Here is a 19,006-nt window from a genome sequence, read left to right as displayed (position 1 = left end):
CTTCTGGGCCCCAGTGCAAAACCTGTAACAAGGCCCCAATTATAATGCTTTATAATAGTACTGGGCTCCCTATATGGAGGAGAGAGGCCTTATGGGCCCCCTAAGGCTCCTGGGCCCGGGTGCAACTACATCCCCTATAGTTACGCCCCTGCTGGGAGTCATACCTGTGAGAAAAGGTTTGGGGTGTGATTCCTTATCTGGGCTACCTACCAGCAGGTGCAGAGGGCTTTATATTCCTAAACCCTCCGTTTCCCCCTTGCTGTTTATTCAGTTCAGTTGGTTGTGTAATTGGAGCAGGTTACAACCTCTATCCTGGGTGAAAGCTTTCCACATTCAGCAAAGTACTGGTTATCTTTCCTTTTGCTTTTGTTAGTATTTTCTCAGTTGCTTTGCTGTGTTAGTACATCTCTCCAGAGGTCCTGTCAGGGATAGTCAGATCCTGGGTGAAGACCATGAGGCTGTCCTTACTAGGACGTAAACTTGCTTTTAGGCAAGGGTTGCGATTTCCCCTGATTTGTAAAGGGACAGGTTTTTCCATCTATCTATGTGTTGAGTGGTGTAATCTGTTCCCGCATTGGATTGTGTGTGCTTTTTGCGTTTCTGTTTGAATTCTGCCCTGCGTTTGTGCTGGACGAGGTGCTCTTGTGCCGTACGGAAGTAACAATCACATCCTGTATCTAAGTTAGAGGCGATACAACAGGGTACTAGAGCCTTCCTGCCCACCCGTGTCACATCTTGTATGCAAGCTAGAAGAGTTACACTAGGATACTAGAACCTCCATGTCCACCTGTATCACATCTTGTATTTATGCTAGAGTCGGTACAATAGGGTACTAGAGCCTATATGCCCAGCCATATCACATCTTGTATCCAAGCTAGAGGTGGTACAACAGGGTACTAGAACCATCATGCTAAACTTCTATCACATCTTGTATCCAAGCCAGAGGTGGTTTAACAGGGTACTAGAGCCTTCATGCCCACCCATATCACATCTTGTATCCAAGCTAGAGGCGGCACAACAGCCTCCATGCCCACCCGTATCACATTTAGTATCCAAGCTAGAGGAGGTACAACAGGGTACTAGAGCCTCCATGCCTGCCCATATCACATCTTGTATCTAAGCTAGAGGCAGTACAACAGGATACTAGAGCCTCCATACTCACCCATATCACATCTTGTATCCAAGCTAGAGGCGGCACAACAGCCTCCATGCCCACCCGTATCACATTTAGTATCCAAGCTAGAGGAGGTACAACAGGGTACTAGAGCCTCCATGCCTGCCCATATCACATCTTGTATCTAAGCTAGAGGCAGTACAACAGGATACTAGAGCCTCCGTGCCCACCAGTATCACATCTTGTATCCAAGCTAGAGGCGGTACAACAGGGTGCTAGAACCTCCATGCCTGCCCATATTTCGTCTTGTATCCAAGCTAGAGGCGGTACAACAGGGTACTAGAACCTCCATGCCTGCCCGTATCACATCTTGTATCCAAGCTAGAGGCGGTACAACAGGGTACTAGAGCGTCTATGCCTGTCCGTATCACTTCTTGTATCTAAGTTATAGGTGGTACAACAGGGTACTAGAGCCTCCATGCCCGCCCGTATTTCATCTTGTATCCAAGCTAGAGGCGGTACAACAGGATACTAGAACCTCCATGCCCGCCCGTATCACATCTTGTATCCAAGCTAGAGGCTGTAGCACGGTACTAGAGCCTCCCCACAAGGGGTCCATTCTCCACAATAAACGATGCTTTTGCTCTAATATTGTAATCACTTCCTTATATCAAGGATACAATCACACAGAGAAAGTTTCATCTAACTCCCACAACTTCTAGGGAAGCGATTAATTTTTTTACAATGAGTGTATATGAGGCTGAGTGTGGCCCTTAGTTGTCCATGGAGCCCATATTACAACTATACAAGGATACAGCTTTGTTCATGACACCTCAGGGCTCCTTACAGACCCTACTGACAAGTTCACTTTAATAGGACCTGAGGACATCCATGGGACATTGCACTTTTCCTGGTGTCCCCAAGCAGTAAATGTAGTCCCTGCACAATATCCGGCAGCCTCCTCTGAGCACCGGGGTCGAGTGCACTTCACCTTTTCCGTAAATGATCATAATAATACCAAGTTTTCTTTCTTCTGAATGATTTCACTAAATACATGTAGAACCGAGATGTTTTATTCAAAGCCAATAAAGCTCCTAATCAGATCTGATTGTGCATCAATTAATCCCATTGTATTTGGGCGGGGAAGTAAATTCTCCCGCTAAATTTCATTAATTAATTAAGGGAAGGAAAGGAGTGCGCTCTGGGATTGGAAGGAGCGAGTAATTGGAAGACAACAAGTGGAGTTTGAACGGGGATAACCTACGGCTGGGTTCTACCATTCAATGGCGGTATGGTCGTCGGTATGTTCGTTCCCCATATCAGCGCCTTCTGTGTATTAACAGCCAGGTCGGTAGCGCTTGGGCAGAGAATTTAGAAAGGCAGAGAATAACGCTGGATCGCAGACTTCTCGCTCAGCGCTTCACCTTCTATGTGATGCGCTGAGCGGGGAGCATTCACATTCAGCGAGAATCCAGCGATGCCTTTTATGTGGACTGCAATAAAGAGAAGTGAACGAATAGTTAAAGGGGTTGTCCCGAGGCAGCAAGTGGGTCTATACACTTCTGTATGGCCATAATAATGCACTTTGTAATGTACATTGTGCATTAATTATGAGCCATACAGAAGTTATAAAAAGTTTTTTACTTACCTGCTCCGTTGCTGGCGTCCTCGTCTCCATGGTGCCGACTAATTTTCGCCCTCCGATGGCCAAATTAGCCGCGCTTGCGCAGTCCGGGTCTTCTGCTCTCTTCAATGGAGCCGCTCGTGCAGAATGCCGGCTCCGTGTAGCTCCGCCCCGTCACGTGCCGATTCCAGCCAATCAGGAGGCTGGAATCGGCAATGGACCGCACAGAAGAGCTGCGGTCCACGGAGGGAGCAGACCCCGGCGGCCATCTTCAGCAGGTAAGTATGAAGACGCCGGACCGCCGGGATTCAGGTAAGCGCTGAGCGGTTTGTTTTTTTAACCCCTGCATCGGGGTTGTCTCGCGCCGAACGGGGGGGGGGGGGGTTAAAAAAAAAAAAAATGTTTCGGCGCGGGACAACCCCTTTAACGATTTGTTTGCATTTACATGGGATGCTATCGCCCGATTTGGTTCGTATGAACGCATTTTGAGCAATGATCATCCAGTGTAAATGGCCCTTAACCCCTTAATGACGCGGCCCCTTTTTTCTTTTTCCATTTTCGTTTTTTCCTCCCCCTTCAAAAAAATCGTAACTCCTTTATTTATCCATCCACGTCGCTGTATGAGGGCTTGTTTTTTGCGGGACGAGTTGTAGTTTTTAATGGTGCTATTTAAAGTACCATATAATGTACTGAAAAACTTTTAAAAAAATTCGAAGTGGAGTAAAATGAAAAGAACATTTCGCCATCTTTTAGTGCGTCTTGTTTCTACGGCGCACAAACGGCAACAAAAGCGACATGATATCTTTATTCTATGGGTCGGTACGATTGCTACGATACCAAAGTTGTATAGTTTTTTTTTTTACTATACTACTCTTTTTTTTTTCAAAGACATTTAAATTTTTTCAATTATTTTCTGCGGTCATTTTGTGTGCGCAATAACTTTTTTATTTTTCCGTCGACGTAGTTGAGCGAGGGCTCATTTTTTGCGGGATGTTCTGTAGTTTCTGATAGTGTCAATTTGGAGTACATACGACTTTTTAATTGCTTTTTATTGCCTTTTTTCTGAGAGACAGGGTAACTAAAAAAGTGCATGTCTGGCGTTCTTTATTTTTTTTTTTTCGGACGACGTTCACCATGCGGGAAAAATAATGTGCTACTTTGATAGATCGGACTTTTTCGGATGCGGCGATACCAAATACATATTTTTATTTTATGATTTAGATTTTTTAATAACAGATATGGCAAAAGGGGGGTGATTTAAACTTTTATACCTTTTTTTTTACAATTAAAAAAACTTTATTGATTTTTTTTTTACTTTACTTTGAAGTCCCCCTGGGGGACTTTCACATGTGATGCTTTGATCGCTCCTGCAGTATGACGTAATGCTATAGCATTACGTCATACTGCAATTTAACAGGCAATCTATCAAGCCACCCCACGGGGATAGGCAGTCTGATAAGGCAGCCCTGGGGCCTTTCATTAGGCCCCCGGCTGCTATGACACCTGCACGGCTCCCCCTATCTCACTTCGGGTGGGCCGTGCGCGACGTTCGGGGGATTTAAATGCCGCTGTCAGAGTGACAGCGGTATTTAAATGGTTAATAGCCGTGATCGGCCACGCAACCTCTCTTCATACATACCCTGCAGCTCCATGACGTATCGGTACGTCATGGAGCAGGAAGGGGTTAACTCAGCCCACTAGGCCTTTCCTCCCACAGAGTCTAATAGACTGATGAAATAGGCAAAATAGAATGCAGTACATAAGTAATACAGTGCACTATCCAAGCGATCGAACGATCACATCTTTAAAGGGGTTGTCCCGCGAAAGCAAGTGGGGGTGTACACTTCTGTATGCCCATATTAATGCACTTTGTAATGTACATCGTGCATTAATTATGAGCCATACAGAAGTTATTCACTTACCTGTTCCGTTGCTAGCGTCCTCGTCTCCATGGTGCCGTCTAATTTTCAGCGTCTAATCGCCGGATTAGACGCGCTTGCGCAGTCCGGTCTTCTTCTTTTCTGAATGGAACCGCTCGTGCCCGCACGAGCGGCTCCTCGTAGCTCCGCCCCGTCATGTGCCGATTCCAGCCAATCAGGAGGCTGGAATCGGCAATGGACCGCACAGAAGCCCTGCGGTCCACCGAGGGAGAAGATCCCGGCGGCCATCTTCACCAGGTAAGTAAGAAGTCACCGGAGCGCAGGGATTCAGGTAAGCACTATCCAGTTTTCTTTTTTAACCCCTGCATCGGGTTTGTCTCGCGCCGAACGGGGGGGCTATTGAAAAAAAAAAAAACCCGTTTCGGCGCAACCCCTTTAAGTCCCCTTCAGGGACTAAAATATAGCTTTAAAAAAGTTTAATTAAAAAAAAAAACTCAGGTTGAAAAAAAATACATATTTTTCCCCACAAAAACCCATTTTAAATGGATAAAATATAATTAAAAAAACCAAAACACATAATAGGTATTACTGTGTTCTAATGACCCAGACAATGATTTTGTTTTTTATTTTGCACGGTGAACGCTGTAAAAATAATTTTAAAAAGTAATGCTAGAATTATTATTTTTCGCTCCCCAAAAAATGCAATAAAACGCAATACAAAAATTACATGTAGATGAGAATGGTACCAATAAAAACTACAACTCTTCCCACAAGAGCTTCGTTGACATAAAAATAAAAATGCTATTGATCTTGTGGCGATGCAGATTCAACTGTTTTTCTTTACAAACTTTTTTTATTGTGTTAAGGGTGCATTCAGACGACCGTATATCGGCTGGGTATTCACGTAGGCCAATATACGGCATCTCTCTGCAGGAGGAGGAGGCTGGAAGAGCTGGGAGCAGGAACTGAGCTCCCGCCCCCTCTCTGCCCCTCTGCACTATTTGCAATAAGAGGTGGCGTGACAGGGCGGGGCTAAGTTCCGAGAATTAGCTCCGCCCCTGTTCCACCTCTCCTCATTAACAATAGTGCAGGGGGGCGGAGAGGAGGCAGAGAGGGGGTGGGCGCTCAGAGCAATGCTCCCAACTCTTCCAGCCTCCTCCCCCTGCAGAGAGAGACGCCGTATATCGGCTGGGTGTGAATACCCGGCCGATATACAGTTGTCTGAATGCTCCCTGAGATAGTGAAAAATATTTTTAAAAATCTCTTTTAACTTGGTATTGCAGTAGCTGATCAGGATAAGAACACTATCGTATCACTTTTACCGAATCGTGAATGCAGTACAAACTAAACCCCAAAGCAATGGTGCAATTTCTAGACGGTTTTCCCATCTGCCCCCCCCCCCCCCCCACCAAATATAATAAAAGTTCTACAACACATTATATGGACCCCAGACTGATGCCATTAAAATATACAGCTCATCCCAAAGAAAGCAAGCACTCATACGGTTCAGGCTCTTGCAATGCAATGCCTGTTCCTTAAGGCACAAAATAGGCTGGTCACTAAGGGGTTAAATGATGCAGTAATTTTGGACCTTTGACCAACCTTGGACTGAAATTCAGGCAGTCAACTCTTAAAGCGGGTGTCCGGTTGTAAACTATTAATGGTCTATACTCAGTCATCAATTAGCAGGGATTCATTGCCTGGGCCTCTTACCGATTAGCTGTTGTTGAGCCGGTGCACACCTGTACTGAACTGAATTCTGTGGGAAGCAGACAGCTCCATTCTTAGTGCAGTGGACAGAGTTATATCAACCTGAGTTGGAGAATTGTGAATTCAGCTCTGGATGTGGTCCAAATGTCAGATGACATCCCCTTGCTGCCCCTTCTCCCTTCTCAGAGCATACAGTCTCAGCAGGGTCATTACTAGACTATGAAAACAGCTGGGACAATATGGAGCATTGATTAACCTTGGGCAGGGGGGTAAAGGTTGTGTCATGGTCGAATGCACCAACTTCTTTCCCCATAGGCACATCTTGCTTTAGCCTCACCCTAGAGCAATGTGCCTATAGCATACTCCTACATATAAGTCATATAAATAGCACCACCATAACACGACCAATTTTTACTACCATACAGTACACTAAACAGGTAAAGGCAGAATTGATCACCCTCACTCACTGTAAGAGTAGCAACTTATGACTGATAAATGACGTTCACATTCCCATTTTTCTCTATCTGTTCCAGACCATCATGACGGTTTCTTCCAAACATAACATGGCTTTACAGATTTTGCTGCACAAGCATCTTTGTCACCTTACTTTTACACTGTATATTCTTCACAAGATCTATAGATTATTGTACATGACAGCCACAATACCCCTTCTATGAGCCCCAATGCCCCCCTCATTAGCTCAGTTTTCCCTCGCCTCCAGCACTGGGATGGCTTCTTCATGTCTAACATGTGGGCCCTGCTGCTGCCAGAGATCAATGGGTTGCTGGTGGTGCCCACTGATCCTCTATAGTAGTCCGAAGTTAAAGGGGTTGTCCCGAGGCAGCAAGTGGGTCTATACACTTCTGCATGGCCATAATAATGCACTTTGTAATGTACATTGTGCATTAATTATGAGCCATACAGAAGTTATAAAAAGTTTTATACTTACCTGCTCCGTTGCTGGCGTCCTCGTCTCCATGGTGCCGACTAATTTTCGCCCTCCGATGGCCAAATTAGCCGCGCTTGCGCAGTCCGGGTCTTCTTCTTTTCTGAATGGGGCTCCGTGAAGCTCCGTGTAGCTCCGCCCCGTCACGTGCCGATTCCAGCCAATCAGGAGGCTGGAATCGGCAATGGACCGCACAGAAGCCCTGCGGTCCATGAAGACAGAGGATCCCGGCGGCCATCTTCAGCAGGTGAGTATGAAGACGCCGGACCGCCGGGATTCAGGTAAGCGCTGTGCGGGTGGTTTTTTTAACCCCTGCATCGGGGTTGTCTCGCGGGGGGGGGGGTTTAAAAAAAAAAAAAACCCGTTTCGGCGCGGGACAACCCCTTTAATTGTATCCGCGTCTTTAAGAGCAGATACAATTATCAGTGGCTGAAGCCATGCTGGACTCCCTGCTCCGCTGCCCGGCATCTTCTATGTGGCACCTATTTATTACTACCGTGGAACAGTATGGCTCCTAATATACTACAGGGGGCACTGTGGATCATTACTTATTACAGGGGGGCAGTGCGGATCATTGTTCATTGCTCAGGGGGCGCTGTGAGTTGCACTGTTACACAGTACTTCGGGGACACTGAAAGTCTTTCTTAATATAGAAATAACGGATGTGAAGAGCCAAATACATCTGTGTGGCAACCTCTGATGAGACAAGTTGTGTCCAGGAGAAGTTGTCCTGTTAGACTGGATGAAGAAGAAATTTTTTTTTTTTGTCAATGAAGTAATGCTTTTTTTTTGGTGGAGGGTAGAGATGAGCGAGCGTACTCGTCCGAGCTTGATACTCGTTCGAGTATTAGGGTGTTTGAGATGCTCGTTACTCGAGGCGAGCACCACGCGGTGTTCGGGTTACTTTCACTTTCATCTCTGAGACGCTAGCGCGCTTTTCTGGCCAATAGAAAGACAGGGAAGGCATTACAACTTCCCCCTGCGACGTTCCAGCCCTATACCACCCCCCTGCAGTGAGTGGCTGGCGAGATCAGGTGTCACCCGAGTATAAAAATCGGCCCCTCCCGCGGCTCGCCACAGATGCATTCTGACATAGAGGAGGGAAAGTGCTGGTGAAGCTGCTGCTATAGGGAGAGCATTAGGAGTTATATTAGGCTTCAAGAACCCCAACGGTCCTTCTTAGGGCCACATCTGACCGTGTGCAGTACTGTTTGAGGCTGCTGTGAGCAGTGTTGCACAATTATTTTTTTTTGTATATCGGGCGTGCAGAGCATTGTGTCCTCAGTCTGCAGTCATTGTACAGAGTATAGGGCCAGTACTGGTGAGGCAGGGACAGTGGTACAGGGAAAGAGATATACAGGCTATATAGGCAGTGCAGTGGGCTTTTTCAAAAAAATTGGGGAAAAATACTATATTTGGGCTGCCTGTGACCGTCTTCAGTGTACTGCGTGTCTGCTGGGGGTAGTAGTCCTAATTAATACGCAGCTAAGCGTTACAGCAGGCTTGCGCAAAATTGTTTCCTGTCTCTGCTGTCTCCGTTACATCACCAACGTCATCCCGCCAGAGGGAAACAGTATACATAATATACGCTGCTTACAGTATCTGTCTGCTGTATCAGCTCAGCATTTAAAAAAATAGAAGCAAAATACTTAAGGCCTACTACTGCCCTTTGGCGACTTGACTGCTTCTGCGCTGTGAATTCCACTAGCTCCCTCATACGCACCTACGTCTCAGTGCAGGCGTGCGCAAAATTGTTTCCTGGCTGTGCTGTCTCCGTTACATGACCACCGTCATCCCGCCAGAGGGAAACAGTATACATAATATACGCTGCCTACAGTATCTGTCTGCTGTATCAGCTCAGCATTTAAAAAAATTGAAGCAAAATACTTAAGGCCTACCACTGCCCTTTGGCCACTTGACTGCTTCTGCGCTGTGAATTCCACTAGCTCAGTCACATGCACCTACGTCTCACTGCTGGCGTGCGCAAAATTGTTTCCTGGCTCTGCTGTGCGTTCCGTAAGCGAAGTCAGCCTCCAACCACAGGCCAATAAGCGGCACATTTAATTACAGTGTTCTGTTTCTGCTAATCTCGTAATACACCATGCTGAGGGGTAGGGGTAGGCCTAGAGGACGTGGACGCAGGCGAGGACGCGGAGGCCCAAGTCAGGGTGTGGGCACAGGCCGAGCTCTTGATCCAGGTGTATCGCAGCCGACTGCTGCGGGATTAGGGGAGAGGCACGTTTCTGGTGTCCCCAGATTCATCTCACAATTAATGGGTCCACGCGGTAGACCTTTATTAGAAAATGAGCAGTGTGAGCAGGTCCTTTCGTGGATGGCAGAAAGTGCATCCAGCAATCTATCGACCACCCAGAGTTCTACGCCGTCCACTGCTGCAACTCTGAATCCTCTGGCTGCTGCTCCTCCTTCCTCCCAGCCACCTCACTCCATTACAATGACACATTCTGAGGAGCAGGCAGACTCCCAGGAACTGTTCTCGGGCCCCTGCCCAGAATGGGCAGCAATGGTTCCTATCCCACCGGAGGAGTTTGTCGTGACCGATGCCCAACCTTTGGAAAGTTCCCGGGATCCGGGGGATGAGGCAGGGGACTTCCGGCAACTGTCTCAAGAGCTTTCAGTGCGTGAGGAGGACGATGACGATGAGACACAGTTGTCTATCCCTCAGGTAGTAGTAACTGCAGTAAGTCCGAGGGAGGAGCGCACAGAGGATTCGGAGGAAGAGCAGCTGGACGATGAGGTGACTGACCCCACCTGGTTTGCTAAGCCTACTGAGGACAGGTCTTCAGAGGGGAAGGCAAATGCAGCAGCAGGGCAGGTTGGAAGAGGCAGTGCGGTGGCCGGGGTAGAGGCAGGGCCAGACCGAATAATCCACCAACTGTTTCCCAAAGCGCCCCCTCGCGCCATGCCACCCTGCAGAGGCCGAGGTGCTCAAAGGTGTGGCAGTTTTTCACTGAGAGTGCAGACGACCGACGAACTGTGGTGTGCAAGGTTTGTCGCGCCAAGATCAGTCGTGGAGCTACCACCACCAGCCTCACCACCACCAGCATGCGCAGACATATGATGGCCAAGCATCCCCACAAGGTGGGACGAAGGCCGTTCACCGCCTCCGGTTTGCACCACTGCCTCTCCCCCTGTGCCCCAACCTGCCACTGAGATCCAACCCCCCTCTCAGGACACAGGCACTACCGTCTCCCGGCCTGCACCCACACCCTCACCTCCGCTGTCCTTTGCCCCATCCAGCAATGCCTCTCAGTGCAGCGTCCAGCCATCGCTAGCGCAACTGTTTGAGCGCAAGCGCAAGTACGACGCCACGCACCCGCACGCTCAAGCATTAAACGTGCACATAGCCAAATTGATCAGCCTGAAGATGCTGCCGTATAGGCTTGTGGAAACAGAGGCTTTCAAAAACATGATGGCGGCGGCCCCGCGCTACTCAGTTCCCAGTCGCCACTACTTTTCCCGATGTGCTGTCTAAGCCCTGCACGACCACGTCTCCCGCAACATTGTACGCGCCCTCACCAACGCGGTTACTGCCAAGGTCCACTTAACAACGGACACGTGGACAAGCACAGTCGGGCAGGGCCACTATATCTCCCTGATGGCACATTGGGTGAATTTAGTGGAGGCTGGGACCGAGTCAGAGCCTGGGATCGCTCACGTCCTACCCACCCTCAGAATTGCGGGCCCCAGCTCGGTGCTGGTATCTGCGGCGGTGTATGCTTCCTCCACTAAACCACCCTCCTCCTCCTCCTACGCAACCTCTGTCTCGCAATCAAGATGTGTCAGCAGCAGCACGTCGCCAGCAGTCGGTGTCGCACGGCGTGGCAGCACAGCGGTGGGCAAGCGTCAGCAGGCCGTGCTGAAACTACTCAGCTTAGGAGAGAAGAGGCACACGGCCCACGAACTGCTGCAGGGTCTGACAGAGCAGACCGACCGCTGGCTTTCGCCGCTGAGCCTCCAACCGGGCATGGTCGTGTGTGACAACGGCCGTAACCTGGTGGCGGCTCGGCAGCTCGGCAGCCTCACGCACGTGCCATGCCTGGCCCACGTCTTTAATTTGGTGGTTCAGCGCTTTCTGAAAAGCTACCCACGCTTGTCAGATCTGCTCGGAAAGGTGCGCCGGGTCAGCGTACATTTCCACGAGTCCAACACGGACGCTGCCACCCTGCGGACCCTGCAACATTTGTTTAATCTGCCAGTGCACCGACTGCTGTGCGACGTGCCCACACGGTGGAACCCTATGCTCCACATGTTGGCCAGGCTCTATGAGCAGTGTAGAGCTATAGTGGAATACCAACTCCAACATGGGCGGCGTAGTGGGAGTCAGCCTCCTCAATTCTTTACAGAAGAGTGGGCCTGGTTGGCAGACATCTGCCAGGTCCTTGGAAACTTTGAGGAGTCTACCCAGATGGTGAGCGGCGATGCTGCAATCATTAGCGTCACCATTCCTCTGCTATGCCTCTTGAGAAGTTCCCTGCAAAGCATAAAGGCAGACGCTTTGCACTCGGAAACGGAGGCAGGGGAAGACAGTATGTCGCTGGATAGTCAGAGCACCCTCATGTCTATATCTCAGCGCGTTGAGGAGGAGGAGGAGGAGGAGGGGGAAGAGCATGGGGAGGAGGGGAAGAGACAGCTTGGCCCACTGCTGAGGGCACCCATGCTGCTTGCCTGTCATCCTTTCAGCGTGTATGGCCTGAGGAGGAGGAGGATCCTGAAAGTGATCTTCCTAGTGAGGACAGCCATGTGTTGCGTACAGGTACCCTGGCACACATGGCGGACTTCATGTTAGGATGCATTTCTCGTGACCCTCGCGTTACATGCATTCTGGCCACTACGGATTACTGGGTGTACACACTGCTCGACCCACGGTATAAGGAGAACCTTTCCACTCCCATACCAGAAGAGGAAAGGGGTTCGAGAGTGATGCTATACCACAGGACCCTGGCGGACAAACTGATGGTAAAATTCCCATCCGACAGCGCTAGTGGCAGAAGGCGCAGTTCCGAGGGCCAGGTAGCAGGGGAGGCGCGGAGATCAGGCAGCATGTACAGCGCAGGCAGGGGAACACTCTCCAAGGCCTTTGCCAGCTTTATGGCTCCCCAGCAAGACTGTGTCACCGCTTCCCAGTCAAGGCTGAGTCGGCGGGAGCACTGTAAAAGGATGGTGAGGGAGTACGTAGCCGATCGCACGACCGTCCTCCGTGACGCCTCTGCCCCCTACAACTACTGGGTGTCGAAGCTGGACACGTGGCCTGAACTCGCGCTGTATGCCCTGGAGGTGCTTGCTTGTCCTGCGGCTAGCGTCTTGTCAGAGAGGGTGTTTAGTGCGGCTGGGGGAATCATCACGGATAAGCGTACCCGCCTGTCAACCGACAGTGCCGACAGGCTTACACTCATAAAGATGAACAAAGCCTGGATTTCCCCAGACTTCTCTTCTCCACCAGCGGACAGCAGCGGTACCTAAACAATACGTAGGCTGCACCCGTGGATGTAAGCATCGTTCTCTATCACCATCAAAAACGGGGACCTTTTAGCTTCATCAATCTGTGTATTATATTCATCCTCCTCCTCCTGCTCCTCCTCCTGAAACCTCACGTAATCATGCCGAACGGGCAATTTTTCTTAGGCCCACAAGGCTCAGTCATATGACTTTTGTAAACAATGTTTATACCTTTCAATTCTCATTAAAGTGTTGAAACTTGCACCTGAACCACTTTTTATTTTAACTGGGCTGCCTACAGGCCTAGTTACAAATTAAGCCACATTAACCAAAGCGATTAATGGGTTTCACCTGCCCTCTTTTTTGGGCCTGGGCAATTTTTCTGAGGTACATTAGTACTGTTGGTACACCAATTTTTTTGGGCCCTCGCCTACAGTGTAATCCTAGTACTTTTTATGGGCTTCGCCTGCACTCATGGTACAGCAAGGTGTGTGGGGTTGGCCTACACTTTTGCTACATGAACATATTACCAGTCTGACAGGGGCATGCAGTGTGGGCCGAAGCCCACCTGCATTAAACCTGACGTTACCTCAGCTGTGATGGGCAATGCAATGGGATATATTTATGTACCGCCAGTGGGTTCCAGGGAGCCACCCATGCTGTAGGTCCACAGGGACTTCACATTAGGGATTTGTACCTGCCAGTGTCTATGTATTAAAAACCCCGGTCAGACTGGGGCATGCAGTGTGGGCCGAAGACCACCTGCATTTAATCGGATGTTACCTCAGCTGTGATGGGCAATGCAATGGGATATATTTATGTACCGCCGGTGGCTTCCTGGGACCCACCCATGCTGTCGGTCCACATGGAGTTGTAACTGCATGTGTCCACTTCTAAAGAACCCCTGTCTGACTGGGGCATGCAGTGTGGGCCGAAGCCCACCTGCATTAAACCTGACGTTACCTCAGCTGTGATGGGCACTGCAATGGGATTTATTTATGTACCTCCGGTGGGTTCCAGGGAGCCACCCATGCTCTGGGTCCACAGGGACTTCACATTAGGGATTTCTACCTGCCAGTGTCTATGTATTAAAAACCCCGGTCAGACTGGGGCATGCAGTGTGGGCCGAAGACCACCTGCATTTAATCGGACGTTACCTCAGCTGTGATGGGCAATGCAATGGGATATATTTATGTACCGTCGGTGGGTTCCAGGGAGCCACCCATGCCGTGGGTCCACAGGGAGTTGTAACTGCATGTGTCCACTTCTAAAGAGCCCCAGTCTGACTGGGGCATGCAGTGTGGGCCGAAACCCACCTGCATTAAGCACGACATTACCTCAGCTGTGTTGGGCACTGCAATGGGATATATTTATGTATCGTTGGTGGGTTCCAGGGAGCCACCCATGCTGTGGGTCCACAGGGAGTTGTAACTGCATGTGTCCACTTCTAAAGAGCCCCAGTCTGACTGGGGCATGCAGTGTGGGCCGAAGCCCACCTGCATTAAACATGACATTACTACCTCAGCTGTGTTGGGCACTGCAATGGGATATATTTATGTACCGCCGGTGACTTCCTGGCACCCACCCATGCTGTCGGTCCACACGGAGTTGTAACTGCATGTGTCCACTTCTAAAGAACCCCAGTCTGACTGGGGCATGCAGTGTGGGCCGAAGCCCACCTGCATTAAACCTGACATTACCTCAGCTGTGATGGGCACTGCAATGGGATTTATTTATGTACCGCCGGTGGGTTCCAGGGAGCCACCCATGCTCTGGGTCCACAGGCACTTCACATTAGGGATTTGTACCTGCCAGTGTCTATGTATTAAAAACCCCGGTCAGACTGGGGCATGCAGTGTGGGCCGAAGACCACCTGCCTTTAATCGGACGTTACCTCAGCTGTGATGGGCAATGCAATGGGAAATATTTATGTACCACCGGTGGCTTCCTGGGACCCACCCATGCTGTCGGTCCACACGGAGTTGTAACTGCATGTGTCCACTTCTAAAGAACCCCAAATGAAAACCTTAGCGAGCATCGGCGATATACAAAAATGCTCGTGTCGCCCATTGACTTCAATGGGGTTCGTTACTCGAAACGAACCCTCGAGCATCGCGAAAAGTTCGTCTTGAGTAACGAGCACCCGAGCATTTTGGTGCTCGCTCATCTCTAGTGGAGGGTGATCGGGGAGGGAGTACTATTTTGCTATTAGCCTCAGGCAGCAGGAAGGCTAGGGGCACCCCTTCTTCTAAATATAGGTCTGCAGAAGTTGACTCCAATAGTCCTAATTAGTTTCGGGTCAAACTTTGCTAGAACTTCAGTCCAGCGAGAGCCCAAACCTCAGGCGGTTCATTTCTGCCAAACTGAAAGTTCATAAAACCCCTAAAACTAGTATTGGACATTGTTTAAGAGCCCTGAAGCAAAGAAAGTGGTGGTCCTTCAATGGATGTTTTTCAGTGGTTGGTACTGTTGCCTTGTAGTGTTGGGGTCCTAGGTTCAAATCTGACCAAGGACAACATCTGCATGGAATTTGAAAATAGCACTGCAAGTTCTCTGGAGGAGAAGAACAAACACAAAGCGTACATGCAAACGCCACACAGAACTGCCCCCAGTTTACCACCCCCTTCGATGAGATCCCCATCTGGGTATCCTGGCGGCCTTCTGAATGCCCCCACGGCAACCATGTATTTCTATTAAGGCGTGCTTGTGGCATGTCTTAATACAAGGCTGCCGAAAAATGATATTGCTTTTGGTATGAGCACAAGCTCAAGTCTACAAAGTAAAAATACATGAAATATTTTTTAAATATTTTTAAAAAAAGGATACTAAAAGTCTAGAAAAAATTATTTTTCAGTATTAATAATAAAAAAATCAAAATAAAAAATCCCCCAAACATATTTGGTATTGATATCTGTAAAAGTGTGATCTATTTAAATAACACATTATTTATCCCGCATGGTGAACGCCGCCAGAAAAAAAGTCAGAATTACGCTTTTTTTCAGTTACCCCCATCTCCAAGATAAAAAAATTAATAAAAAATTATTACAAAGTCGTAATCCATTAGAAACTACAGGACGTCCTGCAAAAAATGAACCCTCACACAACTATGCCGACGGATAAATAAAAACGTTACGGCATCAGAAGATGGCGCTAGAAAACAATTTTTTGTTTCTTTTAAAAATATTTTAGTTTTTAAAAGTAGTATGCCAATAAAATAAGAACTGAAATAAATTTAGTGTCATCATAATCGCACTGACCCACAGAATAAAGTTATGTCATGTCTGCTGCCAGGCGTACGCCATAAAAACAAGGTCCACCCCCACAGATGGTGAAATTGTATATGTTCTCCATTTCATTCCCCTTAGAAAGTTTTGAAAGTTTTTCAGTATATTACCGTATATGATGCATTAAAGGGGTTGTCCCGCGCTGAAACGGGTTTTTTTTTTTTTCAACCCCCCCCCCGTTCGGCGCGAGACAACCCCGATGCAGGGGTTAAAAAAGATCACCGGAGAGTGCTTACCTTAATCCCCGCGCTCCGGTGACTTCTTACTTACCTGATGAAGATGGCCGCGGGGATCTTCTCACTCGGTGGACCGCAGGTCTTCTGTGCGGTCCATTGCCGATTCCAGCCTCCTGATTGGCTGGAATCGGCACGTGATGGGGCGGAGCTACACGGAGCCGGCATCCAGCACGAGCAGCCCCATTGAAAAAAGAAGAAGACCGGGACTGCGCAAGCGCGGCTAATTTGGCCATTAGACGGCGAAAATTAGTCGGCTCCATGGGAACGAGGACGCTAGCAACGGAGCAGGTAAGTGAAAAACTTTTTATAACTTCTGTATGGCTCATAATTAATGCACAATGTACATTACAAAGTGCATTAATATGGCCATACAGAAGTGTATAGACCCACTTGCTGCCGCGGGACAACCCCTTTAAATACTACCATGCAATAATACAAGAACAAGCAAGCCCTCAGACAGAGGTAAGATTTTTTGAAAATGGGGAGGAGAAACCAAAAAGGAAGAAACAAAAAATTCTCTTACGGGGTTCAGAGATTTACCCTGATGATGAGCTGGAAGTTTCTCACCTTCTCCGGAGTTTCTTACGGCTCACAGCTGTGCCCCTTGTACATACCTTCAGCCCAAGTGTTACAACTACCGGTATGTATAGTCTTAAAGTTGGCGATAGGCCTATGGAAATATAATAGTAATGGCCCCCTCCCACCTTCTTACTTGAGGAGCCGCACGGATCACGGAAAAGATTCTGTCTGCAGGTCAAAGGCAGAGACTGCAAGTACATTGTCATCTTAAGAAAGGGTCTGACAGGAGGCACAGCCTTTATAAAGACACAGGAGGAGGCACCAGCAGCAGACGCTCCGGAGCACACGACCCCCTCCACATAACCCTCATAATCACCAGTTTCTTCATATCTACTAAAAATGCTAATTTGCTCATTTTTACTGATAATAATGTTATTTCCATGTGGGGGTGCACCGTGATGGTCAGAACTGCAACATTTGGGGAGATTTGGCTTGAGGAGACTGAATTCTGAGATTGACTGCTGAGGTCCGTGATTGGCTGCAGCAGCGCGTGAAGTTCCGTAAGCAGGTTGACTGGAGCCTGTAAGCACAGCGCCGCTGGCATGAATGGAGGGGCGCTGCTGGAGGTACACGGACTTAGGATGTTTAAGAATGGCATTGCATCATCCTGTCTTAATCTATTGTGTGCTGGAGTAAGATGCGCCAAATTTATTAAGAGGCGCACAACTTTTCATACATTTGCCACTTCTCTTGGTGGAATGTGCAGCCGATAATGCTATGACTGCTATGAACTAGCATAAACTTGTGCTTTATTTATAATAGTTTTTGGAGTAAATTATAGTAATTATGAGAGAATGTGAGGCAGTTATAAAGATACGGGACAAAGATATGCTCCAAAACCCAGGAAGGACCAAGTGAGAGCAACAAAGCACTCACCTGATGTATACAGGGGGACTAAAGTATACAGGGGGACCGATGTATACAGGGGGACTAAAGTATACAGGGGGACCGATGTATACAGGGGGACTAAAGTATACAGGGGGACCGATGTATACAGGGGGGACTAAAGTATACAGGGGGACCGATGTATACAGGGGGACTAAAGTATACAGGGGGACCGATGTATACAGGGAGACCGATGTATACAGGGAGACCGATGTATACAGGGGGACTAAAGTATACAGGGGGACTAAAGTATACAGGGGGACCGATGTATACAGGGGGACTAAAGTATACAGGGGGACCGATGTATACAGGGGGACTAAAGTATACAGGGGGACCAATGTATACAGGGGGACTAAAGTATACGGGGGGACCGATGTATACAGGGGGACTAAAGTATACAGGGGGACCGATGTATACAGGGGGACTAAAGTATACAGGGGGACTAAAGTATACAGGGGGACTAAAGTATACAGGGGGCTCTGTACCCTGCCTTACAATGTAAACGTCTCAGCCCCTTGGAGTCTTCAGCTGACAGCGGTAGTGCTGGTATTGGACAAGGCCCTTTTGTAGAAGCCTGCCAGAGGCTGTGTGTGTAGAGAAGGTCATTTAAGCAGGCCCCCTCCATAGGGTATAGTGCAGGGCTAACCACGCTCCCAGTGCTGGGTCCTGCAAGGTCACTAGTGGGTCTGTGAAGATGATATAAAAAGGGCACAACTGCCTCAGAGAAGCAGAAAGGGGCTGCAGAGGATATAAGAGCAAAGGGTACTGTGCAGCACCCAGCAGAGGCCTAGCAGACATAAGAGAGAACATGAGAGCAGTGAGTGCTCTACAGCACGCAGCTGAGACCTAGCAGACATAAGAGAGAACATGAGAGCAGTAAGTGCTCTACAGCACCCAGCAGAGACCTAGCAGACATAAGAGAGGACATGAGAGCAAAGTGTGCTCCACAGCACCCAGCAGAAGTCTAGTAGATATAAGAGAGAACATAAGAGCAGTGAGTGCTCCACAGCATGCAGCGGAGCCCTAGTAGACATAGGAGAGGACATGAAAGTGGTGTGTGCTCCATAGCATGCAGCAGAGGCCTAGCAGACATAGGAGAGGACATGAGAGCAGTGTGTGCTCCACAGCATGCAGCAGAGGCCTAGCAGACATAGGAGAGGACATGAGAGCAAAGTGTGCTCCACAGCATGCAGCAGATGCCTAGCAGACATAAGAGAGGACATGAGAGCAGTAAGTCCTCCACAGCACCCATCAGGGGCCTAGCAGACATAAGGGAGAATATGAGAGTAGT

This window comes from Eleutherodactylus coqui, chromosome 7 (genome assembly GCF_035609145.1).
Source record: "Eleutherodactylus coqui strain aEleCoq1 chromosome 7, aEleCoq1.hap1, whole genome shotgun sequence".
NCBI lineage: Eukaryota > Metazoa > Chordata > Amphibia > Anura > Eleutherodactylidae > Eleutherodactylus > Eleutherodactylus coqui.
Note: the sequence above shows the minus strand (reverse complement) of the source record.